Source organism: Lithobates pipiens, unplaced genomic scaffold (genome assembly GCF_037356315.1).
Source record: "Lithobates pipiens isolate NorthernLeopardFrog02 unplaced genomic scaffold, aLitPip1_a1.2 Scaffold_13, whole genome shotgun sequence".
NCBI lineage: Eukaryota > Metazoa > Chordata > Amphibia > Anura > Ranidae > Lithobates > Lithobates pipiens.
Window position 1 is genome coordinate 175,207,716 of NW_027507718.1, and position 25,276 is coordinate 175,232,991.

Genomic DNA, 25,276 nt, shown 5'->3' on the forward strand with positions numbered 1-25,276 from the left:
AAAGCCAACAACATAATGGAAAAAAGCCTATGGCACCTGGTATTCCCAGGCAGTCTCCCATCCAGGTACTAACCAGGCCCGACCCTGCTTAGCATCCGAGATCAGACGAGATCGAGCGCATTCAGGGTGATGTGGCCGTAGGCAATGTTGCACCCTACTTACAACTCTCTTGACAAAAGCCAAGGTGGTCACCTCGGGCAATCGAGAAGAAAAATACAGAAGGTCGCCAAAGCCAACAATATAATGGAAAAAAGCCTACGGCACCTGGTATTCCCAGGCGGTCTCCCATGCAGGTACTAACCAGACCCGACCCGACCCTGCTTAGCATCCGAGATCAGACGAGATCGAGCGCATTCAGGGTGATGTGGCCGTAGGCAATCTTGCGCCCTACTTAAAACTCTCTTGACAAAAGCCAAGGTGGTCACCTCGGGCAATCGAGAGGAAAAATACAGCAGGTCGCCAAAGCCAACAACATAATGGAAAAAAGCCTACGGCACCTGGTATTCCCAGGCGGTCTCCCATCCAGGTACTAACCAGGCCCGACCCTGCTTAGCATCCGAGATCAGACGAGATCGAGCGCATTCAGGGTGATGTGGCCGTAGGCGATCTTGCACACTACTTACAACTCTCTTGACAAAAGCCAAGGTGGTCACCTCGGGCAATCGAGAGGAAAAATACAGCAGGTCGCCAAAGCCAACAACATAATGGAAAAAAGCCTATGGCACCTGGTATTCCCAGGCGGTCTCCCATCCAGGTACTAACCAGGCCCGACGCTGCTTAGCATCCGAGATCAGACGAGATCGAGCGCATTCAGGGTGATGTAGCCGTAGGCAACATTGCACCCTACTTACAACTCTCTTGACAAAAGCCAAGGTGGTCACCTCGGGCAATCGAGAAGAAAAATACAGCAGGTCGCCAAAGCCAACAACATAATGGAAAAAAGCCTACGGCACCTGGTATTCCCAGGCGGTCTCCCATGCAGGTACTAACCAGACCCGACCCTGCTTAGCATCCGAGATCAGACGAGATCGGGCGCATTCAGGGTGATGTGGCCGTAGGCGATCTTGCACCCTACTTACAACTCTCTTGACAAAAGCCAAGGTGGTCACCTCGGGCAATCGAGAGGAAAAATACAGCAGGTCGCCAAAGCCAACAACATAATGGAAAAAAGCCTACGGCACCTGGTATTCCCAGGCGGTCTCCCATCCAGGTACTAACCAGGCCCGACCCTGCTTAGCATCAGAGATCAGACGAGATCGAGCGCATTCAGGGTGATGTGGCCGTAGGCGATCTTGCACCCTACTTACAACTCTCTTGACAAAAGCCAAGGTGGTCACCTCGGGCAATCGAGAGGAAAAATACAGCAGGTCGCCAAAGCCAACAACATAATGGAAAAAAGCCTACGGCACCTGGTATTCCCAGGCGGTCTCCCATCCAGGTACTAACCAGGCCCGACCCTGCTTAGCATCCGAGATCAGACGAGATCGAGCGCATTCAGGGTGAAGTGGCCGTAGGCGATCTTGCACCCTACTTACAACTCTCTTGACAAAAGCCAAGGTGGTCACCTCGGGCAATCAAGAGGAAAAATACGACTTCCGGTTCCGGCGCCGCATGGAGTGACTGCTCTCCTCCTCGGCTCCCGCATCACGGCCCCCAAATCTGCTATTAAATCCCGCTGAGCGGCCGGGCACCTGCGGAACACCCCCCCGGAGGCATCCCACACGATCATGGACCGGTTCCTGGAGAAAACCGGACCGCGAGCACACGCGCCGTCCGCGACCGCGGCGCGGCCGCAAATCGAGGCCCCGGCTTCGGCCTACTCGGCCCCCTTATCTCCACAACGCGCAGCAGACATGGAGGTGAGCACTGATACTGTGCCCCCCCCTCTCCACAAGCACTACCAGCCTCTCCAGCCCCTCCATCACAGAGCAGCCTCTCCACGCAGCCTGCAGGGGACTCCACCACAGAGCGCATTGCCCAGGCCGTGGCCGCACTATTATCCCCCATGATCACGGCATCGGTGGAAAAAGCTGTAAATGCTGGCATGCAGCAGCTCAAGGCCCAAATAGGCGAACACCACACCAGACTGAATGATTTGGAACACCGTCTGTCGGACATAGAGGAAGAACTTTACCAGGCCCAAGCCACGGAACGCTCCCAGGACAGAACAAATCAATATGTTCTACAGAAGCTTGATGACCTGGAAAACAGGGCCAGACGGAGCAACCTGCGATTCGTAGGGATCCCCGAGTCGCTACAGTCTTCGGAGCTGTCTAACTTCTGCGCGGTACGCATCCCAGAAGCCCTTGGCCTTCCCGGCCCTTGTACGGTCGAACGCGCACATCGTATGGGTCAACCGGCACCAGAACGCAAGTCACCTAGACCTATCATCGCAAAGTACCTAAACTACTCAGACAAGGCCCTGATCCTGCAGAAATTCAGGCAAACACGCTCTCTACAGGTCGATGGGATCAAGGTCCTAATCTTTGCCGATTATTCCATCGAGGTCTCCAAGAAAAGAAAGGCATTCCAACAGGTATGCTCGGAACTCTTTAATATGCAACTTAAATTTTCCCTGGCCTTCCCGGCTATTCTTCGCCTAAAGGCCCCGAACGGTGACCAACTAACTTTCCAGGACCCCTCTGAAGCCGAAGCTTTTCTCCGCTCCCTACACCAGGGTGCACACCCTCACACCCCTTCCAAAGCATCACCGCTCAACCGCGCTCTGGATCAGAGGAGCCCCCGGAAGGACTCACCCAAACGCTTCAGGTCTGCTGCCCCTGATACCCGCCATCGGGACGTCCCTCGTTGATGACATTTCAGCCCTCCTGGATCCATCTCTCCTCACCTTTTAGGTGACCTTCTCGCCAGGTCAGTCAACCTGACATATTTTTGTGAGTTACTATGTTGTTATTTTTTTCCTTTTTCTGTTATCGCCCAAGCTTGCTCACGGTCCAGCCTGTTGATACTTGACTACCTCGGCCTTCAGCGCTGCCCCCATCCAATGGGCACACCATCAGTGCCACTGGCTACCTATGTTCTATTTGACGCCCTGGCCTAACTATACCAGGAGTTCCCACCGCTCCTGATCTCGCTGCTCTTTTTCTTTTTTATCTTGCGGCCACCTGCCTTATCTTTTTTTTTTCTCTATATAATACCGTATTTTTCTTTCCTTTTTTGTGATAGTGCACTCTGCCTTTCCTTTTATTATTCAGTTTCTTTTTTCTCCACCCTTGGGTCCTCATATATGTACTGTTTTACACTAATGTGGGTTTGTTGCTTTATTACGTATGTTTATTACACTGTGCCTTACTCCTCCTGGAATCACTGCGTATGCTTACTGCCGCAACATGGCACGCGCCCTTTTTGGCTCTAGGGGCGTACCCGCACCCTTGCTCGATTTTTTTTTTTTTTTTAGACACATTGCCCGGACACTCGCGTCCTATACCTCTGGGCCGTGCACTGGGGGCTGGCCTACACAGTGACTCCATGCGGAAAAAAGTGAAGTTCTCTCCAGTGTATATGTTTATGTTTTTGTTTATATTTCAATTTGCTCCACTCCTTTACTGCCCCCCTCCCCCTCCTTACCTCAGTGCCAGTGTCTCCTTCCTGAACATCCTATTTCCCTTGTCCCACATTACTTCCAGGTCCATTTTCTCCCAGCAACAATTTCTTCTGCCTTGCCCACCGGCTGGCGATTATTTTCTAAAGCCTGCCCATTTCTTCTTCTCGTCACCCCTGACATAAGAATAGTCTCATGGAACGTGAAAGGCCTCAGATCACCCAATAAGAGAATGAAAGTACTCCGACACCTAAAAAGGTTGAAAACAGATATCGCCCTATTGCAGGAAACCCACTTGTCCGCCCCAGATTTTCATCGCATGCGGAAACTCTGGGTCGGCAAAGTCATAGGCTCCGACGCCGTTAGTCGCAAAGCGGGTGTTCTCCTATTAATCCACAAGAACCTCCCGTGCGAGGTGCTGTCCACGCACTCAGATTCCCAGGGCAGGCTCCTCTCGCTCCACGTCCGCTTGGGGACTAAGGAACTAGTGATCACGAATGTTTATGCTCCCAATAACCCTACTAAGACTTTCTATAGTGACTTGACTTCTTGGCTACTCCAGACCTCCCAGACCCCCCATTTAGTTGGCGGTGACTTTAACGACATCTTGCACCATACAGACGACAGGTCCTCCCCCCCACGTCGCAGGGCGACTAGTGCTCCGTCTACTCCCTCCCACTTTGCTTCCACCATGGAATCTCTCCGTCTTCGCGACCTATGGCGTCTATCTCACCCAGCGGACAGGGAATACACCTTTTACTCACACCCCCATAACATGTTCTCGAGAATCGATTATTTCTTTGGCTCTGACGATCTTATACCAAATTTGTCTGAAACTGAAGTGCTCGATATTGCTATCTCTGACCATGCCCCAATCTCTGTTAGTCTTGCTAACTTAGATCTCCCACCTCACCCAAGACTGTGGCGTTTCCCCTCGTATCTCCATGACAACCCAGACTTTCAACACTTCATGGCGAACTCCTGGCGCGAATACTCGGAGGCAAACTCCCCCCATTCGGACTCCCCCAACCTCTTCTGGGATGCCGGCAAGGCGTTCCTCAGAGGTCAGATCATCTCCTATGCCTCCTCCTTCAAAAGGAACGCACTATCTCATTACAAATGGGCTAGTGCGCGACTACATTTAGCCCAAAGGTCCCTCTCTACTAACGACTCCCTTGATAACAGAACCGAATGGCAGGCGGCCAAGAACAGTTTCGACACTTGGGCAAACACACTTGAACAAACTAAAAGATCCCAACTAGACGCGACGCTCCACAAGTTTGGTAACAAGGCGGGCAAGCTACTGGCGAGGCTATGTAAGGGCCCATTCCACCCGACGCACATCACTTCCCTCAGAGACGCTAAGGGTGATGTACAATCTACCCCACAAGCAATTAACAAGGTGATGTTAAACTACTATACGTCCCTCTACACCCCAGACCCCATAGATAGTACTGCGGCTCGTTCTTTCCTCGATAAGGTATTGTTATCTAAAGTTACCCCTGAACAACTAGAAGCGCTCAATGCCCCCATCTCCCTTGTCGAAGTTTCCTCCACTATTCGTAAACTAACCCCGTCCAAAGCTCCAGGCCCCGACGGGTTTACCAGTGAATTTTATAAAACCCTCTCCTCCATTACAGAACCCACTCTCCTAAAGGTGTACAATGGCATCTGGTCTGGTGGCCCATATCTCCCTTCTGGAAACCAAGCCGTCATCAAACTCTTATCCAAAAAAGGGAAAGACCCGCTTGACCCAGGTTCTTACAGGCCGATCTCCCTTCTCAATCTGGATGTAAAAATCCTTTCCAAGATCATAGCCACGAGATTAGCTGCCATTGTGCCCTCCCTCATACACCCTGCCTAATTTGGCTTTGTGAGAGGCAGAACTGCCACCTTGAACATACGTAAGGTTATGCTTGCTCTGGAACATGCTAAGAACAATCCGGATGGGGACTTTGCTATTATAACTTTAGACGTGGAAAAGGCCTTCGACAATGTCAGTTTTGAATGGCTCTCTATGACTTTATCTGAAATGGGTTTCTCGGGGCATTTCTGCCATCTCATCAAAGCCATGTACTCATCCCCAGCAGCCAAATTAGTCGCGGCTGGAGTTCTCTCCGATGAATTCCTCCTGCATAAAGGCACTCGTCAGGGCTGCCCACTCTCCCCTCTCCTATTTAACATCGCCCTAGAACCTTTATCCAGATACCTGTCCCAATCGGCTCCTCTCCACGGGATTCGTATTGGTCAACACGACCTGCGCACCTCTCTTTTTGCCGATGATGTGCTCATCTTGTCATCAGACCCCGCTTCTGACATGCCCGTTATCAAAGAGGTCTTTGACGTTTTTAGCTCATGCTCAGGGCTACGTATAAATTATGATAAAAGTGAAATCCTCCCGATAGGGTCCTCTCGCAAACCCCCCTGGACACAACATTCTATCTTTTCAATCGCCAACTCACATATCACCTATCTAGGCATTAAAATTGGTAAATTACCTTCCTCCCTTTACCATCTCAATTACTGGACGGATCTGCCTCTCTCGCTTCTGGGAAGATGCCACCTGCTAAAAATGGTTAGCTTTGCCAGGCTATTGTACCCACTTCAAACTATTCCTTTGCTCCTTCTTCACAAGGACATAAAAATTCTAGAATCATCTTTTTCCTCCTTTTTATGGAAAGGAAAACGCCCACGCATAGCCCTAAAAAAGTTGCATCTTCCCAGACGCGAGGGGGGTATCAGCCTACCTAATGTAAGACTGTATAACCTGTCATGCTTGCTACGTACTAGTCTGGACTGGATCTCTCAATCCTCCAGATACTCCAACTACTCTCTGGAAGCTGCTATGGTCTCTCCACTCTCATTGACAGCACTCCTTCACTGCAGGTGGAAGTCAGTGCCGTCTCTGTTTCAACACAACCTCCTACTCAGGGACACTGCCATAGCCTGGAGGGAAACCAGAAAATGCCTTAAGCTCCCCCCTTTCATCTCCAGACACCTTCCGATCCAGGGGAACCCTACTTTTTCCCCTGGCCTACTCCACAAACCGTTCCACATCTGGAAAGAGAAGGGCATCATCAATTTTGCTACCATCTGCGATCTTGAATCTGGGCACCCTCTACCCTTTTCTCTTCTGGCTGAAAGGTTCTCCCTCCCGCCAGCTCACGCCTTTCACCACAGGCAATGTGTCAGCTATTTAAAGGATATCTGCAACGATGAACGTAAGCGTTTCCCCCTAACCTTCCTGGACCGCCTGCTCAAGGACGATACTTATAAAATTTCTGACATCTACACACCGCTACTCCAGCAGGCCGCTCCTCAACTGACATCCTCATCAGTTGCCAACTGGAAGAAAGACTTCCCTGATCCAGATATAGTGGATAAAATCCTACATGGACTCAACAAAGTTTACCGCCGAACGAGCTCTGGAGAGAAATGCAACTAAAAATTGCCCACAGGGCCTACCTTCCCTTCCTGCCTTCTAAATCCGACCAGGACAGCACCAAGTGCCCCCTATGTCTTCAGTACAGGCCCTCGCTGGCCCACCGCTTCTGGTCCTGCTCCTTCATCTCTTCCTTCTGGGATCAGATCCTCTCCTACATCTTTAAAGTCACCCTGCTGAAATTGCCAAAGGACCCCCTCCTTCTCATCTTTGGATACTGGGACCCTCTCCTGCTTCCATGGTCTTCCACCACCAGCCGTGCGCCCCCAAACGGCGCGCCCTCCAAACCCCCCCATGTGGACTGGTCTCTGCTGTGCCTTCTTCTTGCCAGGAAATCCATTCTAAAGAGCTGGACTTCTTCTCTCCCACCCTCTGTCGCCCAGACGCAGAAGGAACTCCTTTCACTCCTCTACAAAGATCGCTTCAATACAAACTACAGGGACGAAAAAGCGAAGTCTCGTTTTTATGCGAGATGGCTTCCCTTCATATCTGACTCTCTCCCTCCGGTGGACATCCTCAACTTGGACAACTTCACCTTCTCCTATTTTGGCACTAATCTCCCAATCCCGGGGTTGGTTTCCCCCCAATCTACCACTTGTGCCTCGCCCTGCAGCCAACTAACCCCTGGACCATCTCTCTGAAATCCTCCTACCCTAGGAACTCTACCTGGGAACCCCGTATCCCTCTTCCCCCCCTCCCTTACCTGTTTTTTTCTCCTTCATGTATCTGCCTGCTTTCCCCTCTTCACCCCCCTCTCCTCTCTGTGTTTCTTTTTTATTTCTCTTTTTTTTCTGTTTTTTTCCTTTCTTTTGATAAATCCGACCTATTACTCCCGTTCCTACGATCTGTTATATTGTTATTTTTGGGAAATGATATTCCTGCTGTTATACATTCATATTACTTTTGCAACTGTTTTTTTTATAAGATCCATCCAGTCGCTGTTAGTACGCCGCTCTATCACACTAAATTCACTACTATCCGCTTGGTTTTATGTATTTATGTCTATGGTCTTAGTTTATTACGATACAGTCGCATTCTGCTCCAATTTTCTTATGCACCTCATCTGCGATGATGGTTCCGAATTCTCGCACTTATTTTTTGTTGCATTTGTATTGTTCTCTTTGTTTATTTCTCAATAAATACTCTTTAAAAAAAAAAAAAAAAAAAGAGGAAAAATACAGCAGGTCGCCAAAGCCAACAACATAATGGAAAAAAGCCTACGGCACCTGGTATTCCCAGGCGGTCTCCCATCCAGGTACTAACCAGGCCCGACCCTGCTTAGCATCCGAGATCAGACGAGATCGAGCGCATTCAGGGTGATATGGCCGTAGGCAATCTTGCACCCTACTTACAACTCTCTTGACAAAAGCCAAGGTGGTCACCTCGGGCAATCGAGAGGAAAAATACAGCAGGTCGCCAAAGCCAACAACATAATGGAAAAAAGCCTACGGCACCTGGTATTCCCAGGCGGTCTCCCATCCAGGTACTAATCAGGACTGACCCTGCTTGGCATCCGAGATCAGACGAGATCGAGCGCATTCAGGGTGATGTGGCCGTAGGCGATCTTGCACCCTACTTACAACTCTCTTGACAAAAGCCAAGGTGGTCACCTCGGGCAATCGAGAGGAAAAATACAGCAGGTCGCCAAAGCCAACAACATAATGGAAAAAAGCCTACGGCACCTGGTATTCCCAGGCGGTCTCCCATCCAGGTACTAACCAGGGCCGACCCTGCTTAGCATCCGAGATCAGACGAGATCGAGCGCATTCAGGGTGATGTGGCCGTAGGCGATCTTGCACCCTACTTACAACTCTCTTGACAAAAGCCAAGGTGGTCACCTCGGGCAATCGAGAGGAAAAATACAGCAGGTCGCCAAAGCCAACAACATAATGGAAAAAAGCCTACGGCACCTGGTATTCCCAGGCGGTCTCCCATCCAGGTACTAAGCAGGCCCGACCCTGCTTAGCATCCGAGGTCAAACGAGATTGAGCGCATTCAGAGTGATGTGGCCGTAGGCGGTCTTGTACCCTACTTACAACTCTCTTGACAAAAGCCAAGGTGGTCACCTCGGACAATCGAGAGGAAAAATACAGCAGGTCGCCAAAGCCAACAACATAATGGAAAAAAGCCTACGGCACCTGGTATTTCCAGGTGGTCTCCCATCCAGGTACTAACCAGGCCTGACCCTGCTTAGCATCCGAGATCAGACGAGATCGAGCGCATTCAGGGTGATGTGGCCTTAGGCGATCTTGCACCCTACTTACAACTCTCTTGACAAAAGCCAAGGTGGTCACCTCGGGCAATCGAGAGGAAAAATACAGCTGGTCGCCAAAGCCAACAACATAATGGAAAAAAGCCTACGGCACCTGGTATTCCCAGGCGGTCTCCCATCCAGGTACTAAGCAGGCCCGACCCTGCTTAGCATCCAAGATCAGACGAGATCGAGCGCATTCAGGGTGATGTGGCCGTAGGCGATCTTGCACCCTACTTACAACTCTCTTGACAAAAGCCAAGGTGGTCACCTCGGTCAATCGAGAGGAAAAATACAGCAGGTCGCCAAAGCCAACAACATAATGGAAAAAAGCCTACGGCACCTAGTATTCCCAGGCGGTCTCCCATCCAGGTACTAACCAGGCCCGACCCTGCTTAGCATCCGAGATCAGACGAGATCGAGCGCATTCAGGGTGATGTGGCCGTTGGTGATCTTGCACCCTTCTTACAACTCTCTTGACAAAAGCCAAGGTGGTCACCTCGGGCTATGGAGAGGAAAAATACAGCAGGTCGCCAAAGCCAACAACATAATGGAAAAAAGCCAACGGCACCTGGTATTCCCAGGCGGTCTCCCATCTAGGTACTAACCAGGCCCGACCCTGCTTAGCATCCGAGATCAGAAGAGATCAAGCGCATTCAGGGTGATGTGGCCGTAGGCGATCTTGCACCCTACTTACAACTCTCTTGACAAAAGCCAAGGTGGTCACCTCGGGCAATCGAGAGGAAAAATACAGCAGGTCGCCAAAGCCAACAACATAATGGAAAAAAGCCTACAGCACCTGGTATTCCCAGGCGGTCTCCCACCCAGGTACCAACCAGGCCCGACCCTGCATAGCATCCGAGATCAGACGAGATCGAGCGCATTCAGGGTGATGTGGCCGCAGGCGACCTTGCACCCTACTTACAACTCTCTTGACAAAAGCCATGGTGGTCACCTCGGGCAATCGAGAGGAAAAATACAGCAGGTCGCCAAAGCCAACAACATAATGGAAAAAAAGCCTACGGCACCTGGTATTCCCAGGCGGTCTCCCATCCAGGTACTAATCAGGCCCGACCCTGCTTAGCATCCGAGATCAGACGAGATCAAGCGCATTCAGGGTGATGTGGCTATAGGCGATCTTGCACCCTACTTACAACTCTCTTGACAAAAGCCAAGGTGGTCACCTCGGGCAATCGAGAGGAAAAATACAGCAGGTCGCCAAAGCCAACAACATAATGGAAAAAAGCCTACAGCACCTGGTATTCCCAGGCGGTCTCCCACCCAGGTACCAACCAGGCCCGACCCTGCATAGCATCCAAGATCAGACGAGATCGAGCGCATTCAGGGTGATGTGGCCGTAGGCAATCTTGCACCCTACTTACAACTCTCTTGACAAAAGCCAAGGTGGTCACCTCGGTCAATCGAGAGGAAAAATACAGCAGGTCGCCAAAGCCAACAACATAATGGAAAAAAGCCTACGGCACCTAGTATTCCCAGGCGGTCTCCCATCCAGGTACTAACCAGGCCCGACCCTGCTTAGCATCCGAGATCAGACGAGATCGAGCGCATTCAGGGTGATGTGGCCGTTGGTGATCTTGCACCCTTCTTACAACTCTCTTGACAAAAGCCAAGGTGGTCACCTCGGGCTATGGAGAGGAAAAATACAGCAGGTCGCCAAAGCCAACAACATAATGGAAAAAAGCCAACGGCACCTGGTATTCCCAGGCGGTCTCCCATCTAGGTACTAACCAGGCCCGACCCTGCTTAGCATCCGAGATCAGAAGAGATCAAGCGCATTCAGGGTGATGTGGCCGTAGGCGATCTTGCTCCCTACTTACAAAGCTCTTGATAAAAGCCAAGGTGGTCAACTCGGGCAACCGAGAGGAAAAGACAGCAGGTAGCCAAAGCCAACAACATAATGGAAAAAAGCCTACGGCACCTGGTATTCCCAGGCGGTCTCCCATCCAGGTACTAACCTGGCCCGACCCTGCTTAGCATCCGAGATCAGACGAGATCGAGCGCATTCAGGGTGATGTGGCCATAGGCGATCTTGCACCCTACTTACAACTCTCTTGACAAAAGCCATGGTGGTCACCTCGGGCAATCGAGAGGAAAAATACAGCAGGTCGCCAAAGCCAACAACATAATGGAAAAAAGCCTACGGCACCTGGTATTCCCAGGCGGTCTCCCATCCAGGTACTAACCCGGCCCGACCCTGCTTAGCATGCGAGAACAGACGAGATCGAGCGCATTCAGGGTGATGTGGCTGTAGGCGATCTTGCACCCTACTTACAACTCTCTTGACAAAAGCCAAGGTGGTCACCTCGGGCAATAGAGAGGAAAAATACATCAGGTCGCCAAAGCCAACAACATAATGGAAAAAAGCCTACGGCACATGGTATTCCCAGGCGGTCTCCCATCCAGGTACTAACAAGGCCCGACCCTGCTTAGCATCCGAGATCAGATGAGATCGAGCGCATTCAGGGTGATGTGGCCGTAGGCGATCTTGCACCCTACTTACAACTCTCTTGACAAAAGCCAAGGTGGTCACCTCGGGCAATCGAGAGGAAAAATACAGCAGGTCGCCAAAGCCAACAACATAATGGAAAAAAGCCTACGGCACTTGGTAATCCCAGGCGGTCTCCCATCCAGATACTAACCAGGCCCGACCCTGCTTAGCATCCGAGATCAGACGAGATCGAGCGCATTCAGGGTGATGTGGCCGTAGGCGATCTTGCACCCTACTTACAACTCTCTTGACAAAAGCCAAGGTGGTCACCTCGGGCAATCGAGAGGAAAAATACAGCAGGTCGCCAAAGCCAACAACATAATGGAAAAAAGCCTACGGTACCTGGTATTCCCAGGCGGTCTCCCATCCAGGTACTAACCAGGCCCGACCCTGCTTAGCATCCGAGATCAGACGAGATCGAGCGCATTCAGGGTGATGTGGCCGTAGGTAATCTTGCACCCTACTTACAACTCTCTTGACAAAAGCCAAGGTGGTCACCTCGGGCAATCGAGAGGAAAAATACAGCAGGTCGCCAAAGCCAACAACATAATGGAAAAAAGCCTACGGCACCTGGTATTCCCAGGCGGTCTCCCATCTAGGTACTAACCAGGCCCGACCCTGCTTAGCATCCGACATCAGATGAGATCGAGCACATTCAGGGTGATGTGGCCGTAGGCGATCTTGCTCCCTACTTACAACTCTCTTGACAAAAGCCAAGGTGGTCAACTCGGGCAATCGAGAGGAAAAATACAGCAGGTCGCCAAAGCCAACAACATAATGGAAAAAAGCCTACGGCACCTGGTATTCCCAGGCGGTCTCCCATCCAGGTACTAACCAGGCCCGACCCTGCTTAGCATCCGAGATCAGACGAGATCGAGCGCATTCAGGGTGATGTGGCCGTAGGTGATCTTGCACCCTACTTACAACTCTCTTGACAAAAGCCAAGGTGGTCACCTCGGGCTATGGAGAGGAAAAATACAGCAGGTCGCCAAAGCCAACAACATAATGGAAAAAAGCCTACGGCACCTGGTATTCCCAGGCGGTCTCCCATCTAGGTACTAACCAGGCCCGACCCTGCTTAGCATCCGAGATCAGACGAGATCGAGCGCATTCAGGGTGATGTGGCCGTAGGCGATCTTGCTCCCTACTTACAACTCTCTTGACAAAAGCCAAGGTGGTCAACTCGGGCAATCGAGAGGAAAAATACAGCAGGTCGCCAAAGCCAACAACATAATGGAAAAAAGCCTACGGCACCTGGTATTCCCAGGCGGTCTCCCATCCAGGTACTATCCTGGCCCGACCCTGCTTAGGATCCGAGATCAGACAAGCTCGAGCGCATTCAGGTTGATGTGGCCGTAGGCGATCTTGCTCCCTACTTATAACTCTCTTGACAAAAGCCAAGGTGGTCAACTCGGGCAATCGAGAGGAAAAATACAGCAGGTCGCCAAAGCCAACAACATAATGGAAAAAAGGCTACGGCACCTGGTATTCCCAGGCGGTCTCCCATCCAGGTACTAACCAGGCCCGACCCTGCTTAGCATCCGAGATCAGATGAGATCGAGCGCATTCAGGGTGATGTGGCCGTAGGCGATCCTGCTCCCTACTTACAACTCTCTTGACAAAAGCCAAGGTGGTCAACTCGGGGAATCGAGAGGAAAAATACAGCAGGTCGCCAAAGCCAACAACATAATGGAAAAAAGCCTACGGCACCTGGTATTCCCAGGCGGTCTCCCATCCAGGTACTAACCAGGCCCGACCCCGCTTAGCATCCGAGATCAGACGAGATCGAGCGCATTCAGGGTGATGTGGCCGTAGGCAATCTTGCACCCTACTTACAACTCTCTTGACAAAAGCCAAGGTGGTCACCTCGGGCTATGGAGAGGAAAAATACAGCAGGTCGCCAAAGCCAACAACATAATGGAAAAAAGCCTACGGCACCTGGTATTCCCAGGCGGTCTCCCATCTAGGTACTAACCAGGCCCGACCCTGCTTAGCATCCGAGATCAGACGAGATCGAGCGCATTCAGGGTGATGTGGCCGTAGGCGATCATGCTCCCTACTTACAACTCTCTTGACAAAAGCCAAGGTGGTCAACTCGGGCAATCGAGAGGAAAAATACAGCAGGTCGCCAAAGCCAACAACATAATGGAAAAAAAGCCTACGGCACCTGGTATTCCCAGGCGGTCTCCCATCCAGGTACTAAACTGGCCCGACCCTGCTTAGGATCCGAGATCAGACGAGCTCGAGCGCATTCAGGTTGATGTGGCCGTAGGCGATCTTGCTCCCTACTTATAACTCTCTTGACAAAAGCCAAGGTGGTCAACTCGGGCAATCGAGAGGAAAAATACAGCAGGTCGCCAAAGCCAACAACATAATGGAAAAAAGCCTACGGCACCTGGTATTCCCAGGCGGTCTCCCATCCAGGTACTAACCAGGCCGGACCCTGCTTAGCATCCGAGATCAGATGAGATCGAGCGCATTCAGGGTGATGTGGCCGTAGGCAATCTTGCACCCTACTTACAACTCTCTTGACAAAAGCCAAGGTGGTCACCTCTTGCAATCGAGAGGAAAAATACAACAGGTCGCCAAAGCCAACAATATACCGTATATACTCGAGTATAAGCCGAGATTTTCAGCCTCTTTTTTGAGGCTGAAAGTGCCCCCCTCGGCTTATACTCGAGTCATCGCCGTCTGCCTGCTCGATCAGCGTGTCGAGCAGACAGACAGCGGACTTTCTACCCTTCAAAAGCCGCGCCTCCGCCTCCGCCTTCGCCTGTGATAGGCGGAACACTGAATTTCCCAGCAGTCAGTGTTCCGCCTATCACGGACATCCGCTCATCCTCGTACTACGGACGAGGATGAGACGATGTCCGTGATAGGCGGAACACAGGCTGCTGGGAAATTCAGTGTTCCGCCTATCACAGGCGAAGGCGGAGGCGCGGCTTTTGAATTTTAGAATGGCCGCCGAGGCGCCGACGAAGAGCGGCGATCCTGGCAAGGCACGGGACGGAGGCAAGGCAAGGCACGGCACGGGACGGAGGCAAGGCACGGCACGGGACGGAGGCAAGGAGGCAAGGCACGGGACACAGGTAGGCTGGACACACACACACACACACACACACAGGGATGGATGGATGGAGACACACACACACAGGGATGGATGGATGGATGGAGACACACACACACAGGGATGGATGGATGGATGGAGACACACACACACAGGGATGGATGGATGGATGGAGACACACACACACAGGGATGGATGGACACACACACACACACACAGGGATGGATGGATGGATGGACACACACACACACACACACACAGGGATGGATGGATGGATGGACACACACAGGGATGGATGGACAGACACACAGGGATGGACGGACACACACACAGGGATGGACAGGCATGTCTCACCCTCGGCTTATACACGAGTCAATAAGTTTGCCAGTTTTTTTGGGGGTAAATTGGGGGCCTCGGCTTATATTCGGGTCGGCCTATACTCGAGTATATACGGTAATGGAAAAAAGCCTATGGCACCTGGTACTCCCAGGCAGGTACTAACCAGGCCCGACCCTGCTTAGCATCCGAGATCGAGCGCATTCAGGGTGATGTGGCCGTAGGTGATCTTGCTCCCTACTTACAACTCTCTTGACAAAAGCCAAGGTGGTCACCTCGGGCAATCGAGAGGAAAAATACAGCAGGTCGCCAAAGCCAACAACACAATGGAAAAAAGCCTACGGCACCTGGTATTCCCAGGCGGTCTCCCATCCAGGTACTAACCAGGCCCGACCCTGCTTAGCATCCGAGATCAGACGAGATCGAGCGCATTCAGGGTGATGTGGCCGTAGGCGATCTTGCATCCTACTTACAACTCTCTTGACAAAAGCCAAGGTGGTCAACTCGGGGAATCGAGAGGAAAAATACAGCAGGTCGCCAAAGCCAACAACATAATGGAAAAAAGCCTACGGCACCTGGTATTCCCAGGCGGTCTCCCATCTAGGTACTAACCAGGCCCGACCCTGCTTAGCATCCGAGATCAGACGAGATCGAGCGCATTCAGGGTGATGTGGCCGTAGGTGATCTTGCATCCTACTTACAACTCTCTTGACAAAAGCCAAGGTGGTCAACTCGGGAAATCGAGAGGAAAAATACAGCAGGTCGCCAAAGCCAACAACATAATGGAATAAAGCCTACGGCACCTGGTATTCCCAGGCGGTCTCCCATTCAGGTACTAACCAGGCCCGACCCTGCTTAGCATCTGGGATCAGACGAGATCGAGCGCATTCAGGGTGATGTGGCCGTAGGCGATCTTGCACCCTACTTACAACTCTCTTGACAAAAGCCAAGGTGGTCACCTCGGGCAATCGAGAGGAAAAATACAGCAGGTCGCCAAAGCCAACAATATAATGGAAAAAAGCCTACGGCACCTGGTATTCCCAGGCGGCAGTGGCGGAACTACCGCCATAGCGACCCACGTGGGCGCTATGGGGCCCGCAGCCGAGTTGGGGCCTGGGGAGTGGTGTTAGCGGGCGGGTGCTGGCCGCTCCGGGTGACACCCGCCAGAGGGGTGACACACTGGGGTAGCGGCAGCCGCCCGCATCACTAACACTGCTCTCCGCTGTACCTCGTGCCGGGACAGGGACACAGCAGCACGGACCTCAGCCGCCTCCCCCTCCTCTCTGTTTACATCCACAGAGGAGGAGGAGCCTACGCTCGAGGGACACACACTGCACTGTGTATCAGCGCTGTTGTGAGGTATGTAGGGGGGGTCTGCACTACTGAGGGGGTCTGCATTGAGTGGGGGTCTGCTGCACTGAGGGGGGTCTACACTACTGGGGGGGTCTGCACTATTGAGGGGGGGTCTGCTGCACTGAGGGGGGTCTGCACTACGGGGGGGGGGTCTGCTGCACTGAGGGGGGTCTGCACTACTAAGGGGGGTCCTGCACTGGGGGGATCTCCAGCACTGAGGGGGGGTCCTGCACTGAGGGGGGTCTGCACTACTAGGGGTTCTGCACTACTGAGGGGGGTCTGCTGCACTGAGGGGGGTCTGCACTACTGAGGGGGGACCTGCATTGAGAGGGGTCTGCACTACTGAGGGGGGTCTGCACTATTGAGGGGGGGTCTGCTGCACTGAGGGGGTCTACACTACTGAGGGGGGTCTGCTGCACTGAGGGGGGTCTGCACTACTGAGGGGGGTCTGCACTACTGAGGGGGGGTCTGCTGCACTGAGGGGGTCTACACTACTGAGGGGGGTCTGCTGCCCTGAGGGGGGTCTGCACTACTGAGGGGGGGTCTGCTGCACTGAGGGGGGTCTGCACTACTGAGGGGGGGTCTGCACTACTAGGGGGTCTGCACTACTGAGGGGGGTCTACACTACTGAGGGGGGTCTGCACTACTGAGGGGGGTCCTGCACTACTGAGGGGGGTCCTGCACTACTGAGGGGGGTATGCACTACTGAGGGGGGTCTGCACTACTAGGGGGGTCTACACTACATAGGGGGGTCTGCACTGAGGGGGAGTCTACATTTCTGTGGAGGGGGGTCTGCACTACTGAGGGTGAGGGTCTGCACTACTGAGGGGGAGGGTCTGCACTACTGTGGGGGGAGCTTGCACTACTGAGGGGGAAGTCTGCACTACTGAGGGGGGGGTCCTGCACTACTAGGGGGGTCTGCACTACTGAGGGGGATCTGCACTGAGGGGGAGTCTACATTACTGTGGGGGGGTCTGCACTACTGAGGGGGAGGGTCTGTGCTGAGGGGGGGTCTGCACTACTGTGGGGGGAGCCTGCACTACTGAGGGGGGGTCCTGCACTACTAGGGGGGTCTGCACTACTGAGGGGGGTCCTGCACTGAGGGGGTCTGCACTACTAGGGTGGTCTACACTACTGAGGGGGGTCTGCACTGAGGGGGAGTCTACATTACTGTGGGGGGGTCTGCACTACTGAGGGGGAGGGTCTGCGCTGAGGGGGGGTCTGCACTACTGTGGGGGGCGCCTGCACTACTGAGGGGTAAGTCTGCACTACTGAGGGGGGGTCCTGCACTACTTTGGGGGTCTGCACTACTGAGGGGGGTCTACACTACTGAGGGGGGTCTGCACTACTGAGGGGGGTCTGCACTACTAGGGGGGTCTGCACTACTGAAGGGGGTCTGCACTACTGAAGGGGTCTGCACTGAGGTGGGGAGTCTGCACTACTGAGGGGGGAGCCTGCACTGCTGGGGGGGTGTCTGCACTGAGGGGAGTGTCTGCACGGCTGGGGGGTCCTGCACAGAGGGGGGTCTGTATTGGGGGGGTTGTCTGCACTACTGAGGGGTGTCTGCACTGAGGGGGGTCTGCACTACTCAGGGGGGGTGTCTGCACTACTGAGGGGGGGTCCTGCACTACTAGGGGGGTCTGCACTACTGAGGGGGGTCCTGCACTGAGGGGGTCTGCACTACTAGGGTGGTCTACACTACTGAGGGGGGTCTGCACTGAGGGGGAGTCTACATTACTGTGGGGGGGTCTGCACTACTGAGGGGGAGGGTCTGCGCTGAGGGGGGGTCTGCACTACTGTGGGGGGCGCCTGCACTACTGAGGGGTAAGTCTGCACTACTGAGGGGGGGTCCTGCACTACTTTGGGGGTCTGCACTACTGAGGGGGGTCTACACTACTGAGGGGGGTCTGCACTACTGAGGGGGGTCTGCACTACTAGGGGGGTCTGCACTACTGAAGGGGGTCTGCACTACTGAAGGGGTCTGCACTGAGGTGGGGAGTCTGCACTACTGAGGGGGGAGCCTGCACTGCTGGGGGGGTGTCTGCACTGAGGGGAGTGTCTGCACGGCTGGGGGGTCCTGCACAGAGGGGGGTCTGTATTGGGGGGGTTGTCTGCACTACTGAGGGGTGTCTGCACTGAGGGGGGTCTGCACTACTCAGGGGGGGTGTCTCCAATGCTGGGGGGTGTCTCCAATGCTGGGGGTGTCTGTAATAAGGGGGTGTCTGCACTGGGGGGTGTCTGTACTGCTGGGGGGTCCTGCACTGAGTGGGGGTCTGTAATGGAGGGGTGTCTGCACTACTGAGGGGGGTCTTCACTGAGGGGGAGTCTGCACTACTGAGGGGGGGTCTGCACTGAGGGTGGGTGTCTGCACTGAGGGGGGTCCTGCACTGAGCGGGGTGTCTGCACTGGGGTCGGTCTGTACTGAGGGGGTGGTCTGGCCTGGGGGGTGTCTGCACTGGGAGGTATTTGTACTGCTGGGGTGGTCCTGCTCTGAGGGGGGGGTCTGTAATGGGGGGGTGTCTGTACTAAGTGGGGTGTCTGCACTAGGGGGGTGTCTGCACTGCTGGGGGGTCTGTACTACTGAGGGGGGTCTATACTGCTGGGGGGTCCTGCACTGAGGGGGGTGTCTGCACTGGGAGGGTCTGCACTGGGGGGGGTGTCTGTACTGCTGGGGTTCTGCACTGAGGTAGGGGGTGTCTGTACTGCTGGGGTTCTGCACTGAGGTAGGGGGTGTCTGTACTGCTGGGGGGTCTGCACTGTACTGATGGAGGTCAGCAATCTGTGTCCTTCAGGGGCTGCATACAGTATACTGCATACTTTGTTGTTCGAAATGAATATAAGCTGTTGCCTGGGTACTGTGCCACATGGGTGTGGTAATCTGTTGTTCAATGGCATTAGTTATTTTTTTTTTGGGGGGGGGGCCCCATACAACATTTTGCTATGGGGCCCTGTGATTTCTAGTTACGCCCCTGGGGACAACCCAGGCGCTAGTAAATACTAGGGGACAAAAAAGGGTGTAGAAAAAAAATAAATTAAAAAATACAATAATGAGTAAATATAAATAGCGGTGTATAAAAATAAAAAATGGGTGCGTGATGACATTAATAATGAATAAATCTAAATAAAAGATTGTGAATGAAAAAAAAAAGGTCAATTAAATATAAACAAAAGTATTATAAAATAAGTAAATAAGAGACTATAAATATACATAAAAAATAATAAAGATAATGAATAAAAATGAATCTAAAAAATGAAAAAGGATACATTTATGAATAAATGTAAAGAATAAATATAAAAAAGGGTGTATAAAATAATAAATAATAATGATAAATATAATAATTAATAAATATAAAAATAACTACAAATCAGGGTGTATAAAAATAATAAATGCATATTAAAAATAAAAAAGGGTGTAGAAAAAAGGAAAAAAAAAACAATAAATATAATAATGAGTAAATCTAAAAATAAATACGGTGTATAAAAATATAAATATAATTATGAGTAAATCTAAAAATAAATAACGATGTATAAAAATATAAATATAATAATGAGTAAATCTAGAAACAAATAACGGTGTATGAACATAAAAATGGTGCAAAAGTAAATGTAGGTTCAAATTAGGCGCATCAGGGGTAATAGTGGCAAATCAGGAGCTAATAGGTGCAACAATATAATATATATATATATAATATAATAGTTGTGGAAGAATGGGGGGGGGGGGGCTGGAGAGGTGCTGCAATGCAAGCTATTGAGGATGTCTTATCTTATACATGAACATGTACTTTGGTGCATTCACCTGCGTCACAGTGTGCAGCTCAGTGCACGTGTTGAGAAGTGATTTGATGGATTCCCATCAATTTCATTGGCAAACACATCAAGCAAAAAAAGAAACAAACATGTTAATGGGCTCACTCACACTGTAGTGTTTTTTATGGAAAAACAACGCATGCGTGTGCAGTGAGAATGCTCAGAATTTTGCAGTTGCTCTGCTTTATGGGAAATGAGGCGTTCCTGTTTTTCTGTGCATTTGTATGTGCCGTGATGGCCAATAGAATAATGAGAACCCATGTGAATATGATACAATGGCCAAAAAAAAGACAAAAGTGAAAAATCATTCCAATTGGTCCAACAGATCTGGGGGTGGGCGGATATAGTCGGGTGCAAGTCCAATTACACCCACTTATAGGGATGTATTCCTGCCAGTATTGATCACTGTAATTCCATGGGAAGAGGCCTGAAAATGAATGGAATCCCTTGGGAGTAGGGTTGCCACCTGTTTGGGATTCACCTGGACAGTTCGGGTTTGGAATCATGCGTCCGGGTTTCAGACTGTCTGAGACCCGGACACATTATTGAGATTGGACTAAGTCTCCCCCCTTCTCTCTCCTGCCTCTAAGTGAGTACGCTAAGGTAAATCAGGGTTCTCAGAGCTCCCCCTTAGATCAGAGTCCTCTTTGTACACCAGAGCATCCCTTATGTTAGAGTCCCCAGAGTTCTCCCTTACATCAGAGTCTGCAGAGTCCCCCCTTACAGTGAAAGGGAACTCTGAAAGTTCAAATGTAAAAGGGAAACTCTGTGGACTCTGATGTAAAGGGGGAACTCTGTGGACTATGATGTAAAGGGGGAACTCTGTGGTCTATGATGTAAAGGGGGAACTCTGTGGACTATGATGTAAAGGGGGAACTCTGTGGACTATGATGTAAAGGGGGAACTCTGTGGACTATGATGTAAAGGGGGAACTCTGTGGACTATTATGTAAAGGGGGAACTCTGTGGACTATGATGTAAAGGGGAAACTCTGTGGACTATGATGCAAAGGGGGAATGTTATTTGAAAGCAACATCTACGCATACTATGAAAAAAAATTGCTGTGCAACGCTGAAGTGCTAGGGTTTGGCTTGAAGAAAAGGTGGCAACCCTACTTGTGAGACCCCCCAGGTCACCAGAACTAATGCCCCATTGGAAGATATCCCCCTCTATTACTTCTCAGGGGACAATCCAAAATGTGGGATCTTCTTTATTTTGGCTTTCAATGATAATGGCGAACAGGACAAATAGAGGGAGAATCTCCATAACATGGGCACAGACAGCAATAAAAATCGACAGGTGTTCTAATCCCTCTGCTCTCTATCTAAAAAAAAAAAAAAAGTTTTACCTTTAGTTACACTTTAACCACTTCAGCCCCGGAAGATTTGGCTGCTGAATGACCGGGACATTTTTTGCGATAATAATGGCGGCGGCTGGTCGGCAAGCAGTTAAATAAACTGCACCCGAAACACAGGTCAGAGTTGAAGTGCATTTGCCGGCACCGGATCACATGTTACAGAAGTACCATGCGATCCGGTTGCTGTGCATTTTTAGAGTAGTGCATGCACTAGTTTTGGTGCAGTCCAGTGTGATTCAGCTCATTCAAAATAAATGGGTAAAAATCGCACTGCATGTGAATCACACAGGAATGCTCAGTTTGGCCCCGTGCGATTCCTGGTGTGAACTGGCCCTTCACTCATTTGTATGCAGAGCTGCAATGAATGGCGACTTCATGTGAGCTCTGGTGCATTGCGGGAAAATGCTGCAAGTCTGCATTTTATATGCAGTGCACTGCAACCCAGCTCATGCCAGCTTTGTAGTATGAACAGGGCACAGGGAAAACAATTGTTTTCTCTATGACCTTGTAGTGCCCGGTGTTGATAAAGTGCAGAAAAATGCATACAGTGTGAATGAGCTCTTGGGCTTCATTCCCATGGGTGTACCTATCCACACATCTGTGCTTACATCTATTCATAGCAATCCGGATACAGTGGCTGCATGGATATAGCCACAGGTTCCAGCTTGACAGCTGTACAAGGGGCAGGTTTGGCTGTCTTTTCAGCCATTGGGGCTGATTTATTATAACTGGAGCATGCAAAATCTGGTGCAGCTCTGCATAGAAACCAGTCAGCTTCCAGGATTTTTTTTTTTTGTCAAAGCTTAAAGCGGAGCTCCACTGAAAAGGGGAAGTGCCTCTTGTCTGCCCCCTTTCCGGTGTCACATTTGGCACCTTGTGGTGGTGGGGGGGGGGGGGGTGGTTATCTGGCTTTGACAGGTACCTACTCCCATTCCTGCCATCCACGCAAGCGAAGTAGGAAACCAGCTGTGAACCCATAAGACTTCACTGCCGTTTCCCTTACCCAAGCTGGCGGCTTGGGTGAGGACACCGCGGCATCCCTGGACAGGTAAGTGTCCTAATAGTAAAAGTCAGTAGCTACAGTATTTGTAGCTGCCGACTTATATTTTTTTGGTGGGGAGCTGGAGCTCCTCTTTAAAGTGGTTGTAAACCCCAGGACAAAAAAAACCCTGCAAGATAAAGGCGTAATGAGCTAGTATTCATAGCATACTAGCTCATTATGAATGACTTACCCAAGAACAAAGCCCTCACAGCCGTCCTCGTACACCGCTCTGGCGGTCGACATCGCTCCCGGAGTTACTTCCGGGTATCGCGGGCTCCGGCGCTGTGATTGGCCGGAGCTACGATGAAGTAATTCCCGTGCATGCGCCCAGGAGCCGCCAGTAATGGTACACTCACTAAAGCAATGGCACGGACGTACCGTTGCTTCAATTTGCTTCAGTGTGCATGTAACGATGACGTCGACACATACATGCAAATACAGAGATATCTCCTAAACCGTTAAGGTTCAGGAGATATCCGGGGTAGCTACAGGTAAAAGCCTTATTATAGGGTTACCTGTAGCAAAATGTGTGCTGTAAGAGATTACATTGAACAAGTTGAAGTTAGAAGCTGATTGGCACGCACTGTGATCACCCGAGTCAATGAGACTTGAGTGATCACAGATCCAAGTAAGGGGCCGATACCGGTCCCTTACCACGTGATCAATTGTCGGCCAATGACAGCTGATCATGTGATGTAAACAGAAGATCGGTAATCGTTTTTTTTCTTCTCACACTGACAACGTGAGAAGAAAAAAAGCCTGTTTGAAGGGACATCGGTCCCAAAGAGGAAGAGGAAAAGCTGCCTCATATATGCCCACAAGTACCGCCTGCCACCCCCAATCAGTGCCACCAATCATTGCCACCTTTCAGTGCCCACAAGTGCATCCTATCAATGCCCACCAGTGGTGCCAATCAGTGCCTCTTCAGTGCCACCTAGCAGTGCTGCCTATCAGTGTCACCTACCAGTGCCGATCAGTGTCCATCACTGCCACCCATAAGTGCCAGCTATCAGTGCCCCTATTAGTGCCCAACAGTGCAGTCTATCAGTGCCCACCAGTGCAGTCTATCAGCGCCCATCAGTGTAGCCTCATTAGCATACATCAATGAAGGAGAAAAGTTACCTGTTTGCAAAATTTATTAAAAATTTATTAAAAAATATAAAACGTTTTTGTATTTTTTTTTTAAATCGGTCCTTTTTAATTTTTTTAACAAAATATAAAAAATTGCAGAGGTGATCAAATACCACCAAAAGAAAGCTCTATTTGTGGGAAAAAAATGATAAAATTTTCATTGACACATTAACTGGTTCCCGACCAGCGCACGCCGATGTACATCGGCAGAATGGCACGGGCAGGCATATTGGCGTACAGGTACGTCCAATCTTTAATACCACCCTGCCATCGCGACGGCGCACTCGTGTCCTGGTCAGGACCCCCATGAGTCCGGTCACGGGTCCCGCAGCCTTGATCGCTGCGGGCATACCTACGATCGTCTCACGGGGCGGCTGAACGAGGAAATGCTGTTGTAAACAGCATCTCCCCGTTCTGCCTAGCAACTAGTGACGCTAATCTCTGATTGGAGCAAAGATCAGTGTTCACTAAATTAAAGCCCAGCCCCCAACAATTAGTAACACACCCCTAGGAACACTTAACCCCAACACCGCCACCCACTGGTTAACCCCTTCACTGCCAGTGTCATTTACACAGGAATCACTGCATTTATATAGCAGTGATTGATGTATAAATGACAATGGTCCAAAAAATGTGTCAAAAATGTCTGATGTGTCTGCTATAATGTCGCAGTCACAATAAAAATCGCTGATCGCCACCATTACTAGTTATACTCCTGCACTGAATAACTTAAGTTGTGACACATTGTAGGGCGGCTGTGAGGGGGGAGAGACACGCCAGTCGCCAGTGCCTACTCCATGCAGACACATAGCCTTGGCCTCTGCAAGCCAATCATGTGACCTTTCCAAAACGCGAGAGGAACAGACACAGAGCCTGCTGAGCGAGCTAAGGAGACACAGACAGACCGCTGGGTAAGTGCAGAGCTGAGGGCCTTTACTTCCCTGCAGTTCACAGTCCACAAGCTCTCCAGTGTAGGACTGTCATGCTTGTCTTTCCAGGGACATGGCTGCTAATTAAAGATTGTAGTCTAGTTCTATCTTCAGTACCATCCTGGCATCATTACTTCATTGTGCAGTGCTCACTCAGTAGCCTTTAATATCTTTTCTTCTCTATTTATGGGGTGCCTGTGGATTGCTTTGATTTTTTTGATGATTTTTAAAAGTCCACTGCCCATTGACACCATCTACTGCCCACTGACGATGCACTCTGCCCACTGACACCGCATTCTGCCCACTGACACCGCATTCTGTCCACTGACACCGCATTCTGCCCACTGACACCTCACTCTGCCCACTGACACCGCACTCTGCCCACTGACACCGCACTCTGCCCACTGACAATGCACTCTGCCCACTGACAATGCACTCTGCCCACTGACATCGCACTCTGCCCACTGACGCCATCTACTGCCCACTGACAC

The 25,276-nt window shown here is 51.1% G+C and overlaps 1 long non-coding RNA gene, 25 other non-coding genes and 12 pseudogenes across 26 annotated transcripts in view; 1 reads left to right on the plus strand and 37 right to left on the minus strand.

Annotated features, from left to right (window-relative positions):
• LOC143976057 (uncharacterized) overlaps positions 1–25,276 on the plus strand; it is a 111,208-nt gene that overhangs the window by 78,087 nt on the left and 7,845 nt on the right. The window lies entirely within an intron of this gene.
• Positions 25–143, minus strand: LOC143977034 (5S ribosomal RNA). The gene has a single exon (XR_013273320.1). It is a non-coding gene; the product is annotated as a 5S ribosomal RNA (ribosomal RNA).
• Positions 253–376, minus strand: LOC143978856 (5S ribosomal RNA; annotated as a pseudogene).
• LOC143977228 (5S ribosomal RNA) lies at positions 486–604 on the minus strand. Its single transcript, XR_013273510.1, has one exon. It is a non-coding gene; the product is annotated as a 5S ribosomal RNA (ribosomal RNA).
• On the minus strand, positions 714–832 carry LOC143977770 (5S ribosomal RNA; annotated as a pseudogene).
• LOC143976370 (5S ribosomal RNA) lies at positions 942–1,060 on the minus strand. The gene has a single exon (XR_013272680.1). It is a non-coding gene; the product is annotated as a 5S ribosomal RNA (ribosomal RNA).
• Positions 1,170–1,288, minus strand: LOC143976544 (5S ribosomal RNA). Its single transcript, XR_013272848.1, has one exon. It is a non-coding gene; the product is annotated as a 5S ribosomal RNA (ribosomal RNA).
• LOC143979895 (5S ribosomal RNA) lies at positions 1,398–1,516 on the minus strand. The gene has a single exon (XR_013274107.1). It is a non-coding gene; the product is annotated as a 5S ribosomal RNA (ribosomal RNA).
• Positions 8,219–8,337, minus strand: LOC143978573 (5S ribosomal RNA). Its single transcript, XR_013273956.1, has one exon. It is a non-coding gene; the product is annotated as a 5S ribosomal RNA (ribosomal RNA).
• LOC143978026 (5S ribosomal RNA) lies at positions 8,447–8,565 on the minus strand (annotated as a pseudogene).
• On the minus strand, positions 8,675–8,793 carry LOC143976529 (5S ribosomal RNA). Its single transcript, XR_013272833.1, has one exon. It is a non-coding gene; the product is annotated as a 5S ribosomal RNA (ribosomal RNA).
• On the minus strand, positions 8,903–9,021 carry LOC143978339 (5S ribosomal RNA; annotated as a pseudogene).
• LOC143978381 (5S ribosomal RNA) lies at positions 9,131–9,249 on the minus strand (annotated as a pseudogene).
• LOC143977095 (5S ribosomal RNA) lies at positions 9,359–9,477 on the minus strand. The gene has a single exon (XR_013273380.1). It is a non-coding gene; the product is annotated as a 5S ribosomal RNA (ribosomal RNA).
• LOC143977288 (5S ribosomal RNA) lies at positions 9,587–9,705 on the minus strand. The gene has a single exon (XR_013273573.1). It is a non-coding gene; the product is annotated as a 5S ribosomal RNA (ribosomal RNA).
• Positions 9,815–9,933, minus strand: LOC143977270 (5S ribosomal RNA). The gene has a single exon (XR_013273554.1). It is a non-coding gene; the product is annotated as a 5S ribosomal RNA (ribosomal RNA).
• On the minus strand, positions 10,043–10,161 carry LOC143977938 (5S ribosomal RNA; annotated as a pseudogene).
• On the minus strand, positions 10,272–10,390 carry LOC143977539 (5S ribosomal RNA). Its single transcript, XR_013273815.1, has one exon. It is a non-coding gene; the product is annotated as a 5S ribosomal RNA (ribosomal RNA).
• On the minus strand, positions 10,500–10,618 carry LOC143978218 (5S ribosomal RNA; annotated as a pseudogene).
• Positions 10,728–10,846, minus strand: LOC143977289 (5S ribosomal RNA). Its single transcript, XR_013273574.1, has one exon. It is a non-coding gene; the product is annotated as a 5S ribosomal RNA (ribosomal RNA).
• LOC143977271 (5S ribosomal RNA) lies at positions 10,956–11,074 on the minus strand. Its single transcript, XR_013273555.1, has one exon. It is a non-coding gene; the product is annotated as a 5S ribosomal RNA (ribosomal RNA).
• On the minus strand, positions 11,183–11,301 carry LOC143977917 (5S ribosomal RNA). The gene has a single exon (XR_013273880.1). It is a non-coding gene; the product is annotated as a 5S ribosomal RNA (ribosomal RNA).
• LOC143977828 (5S ribosomal RNA) lies at positions 11,411–11,529 on the minus strand (annotated as a pseudogene).
• LOC143977487 (5S ribosomal RNA) lies at positions 11,639–11,757 on the minus strand. The gene has a single exon (XR_013273763.1). It is a non-coding gene; the product is annotated as a 5S ribosomal RNA (ribosomal RNA).
• On the minus strand, positions 11,867–11,985 carry LOC143978312 (5S ribosomal RNA; annotated as a pseudogene).
• LOC143976690 (5S ribosomal RNA) lies at positions 12,095–12,213 on the minus strand. The gene has a single exon (XR_013272987.1). It is a non-coding gene; the product is annotated as a 5S ribosomal RNA (ribosomal RNA).
• On the minus strand, positions 12,323–12,441 carry LOC143977106 (5S ribosomal RNA). Its single transcript, XR_013273391.1, has one exon. It is a non-coding gene; the product is annotated as a 5S ribosomal RNA (ribosomal RNA).
• LOC143979930 (5S ribosomal RNA) lies at positions 12,551–12,669 on the minus strand. The gene has a single exon (XR_013274141.1). It is a non-coding gene; the product is annotated as a 5S ribosomal RNA (ribosomal RNA).
• On the minus strand, positions 12,779–12,897 carry LOC143978114 (5S ribosomal RNA). Its single transcript, XR_013273900.1, has one exon. It is a non-coding gene; the product is annotated as a 5S ribosomal RNA (ribosomal RNA).
• Positions 13,007–13,125, minus strand: LOC143979044 (5S ribosomal RNA; annotated as a pseudogene).
• On the minus strand, positions 13,235–13,353 carry LOC143980077 (5S ribosomal RNA). Its single transcript, XR_013274222.1, has one exon. It is a non-coding gene; the product is annotated as a 5S ribosomal RNA (ribosomal RNA).
• Positions 13,463–13,581, minus strand: LOC143978325 (5S ribosomal RNA). The gene has a single exon (XR_013273925.1). It is a non-coding gene; the product is annotated as a 5S ribosomal RNA (ribosomal RNA).
• LOC143978125 (5S ribosomal RNA) lies at positions 13,691–13,809 on the minus strand. The gene has a single exon (XR_013273901.1). It is a non-coding gene; the product is annotated as a 5S ribosomal RNA (ribosomal RNA).
• LOC143978768 (5S ribosomal RNA) lies at positions 13,920–14,038 on the minus strand (annotated as a pseudogene).
• Positions 14,148–14,266, minus strand: LOC143976629 (5S ribosomal RNA). The gene has a single exon (XR_013272928.1). It is a non-coding gene; the product is annotated as a 5S ribosomal RNA (ribosomal RNA).
• LOC143977239 (5S ribosomal RNA) lies at positions 15,503–15,621 on the minus strand. The gene has a single exon (XR_013273521.1). It is a non-coding gene; the product is annotated as a 5S ribosomal RNA (ribosomal RNA).
• Positions 15,731–15,849, minus strand: LOC143976368 (5S ribosomal RNA). The gene has a single exon (XR_013272678.1). It is a non-coding gene; the product is annotated as a 5S ribosomal RNA (ribosomal RNA).
• On the minus strand, positions 15,959–16,077 carry LOC143977970 (5S ribosomal RNA; annotated as a pseudogene).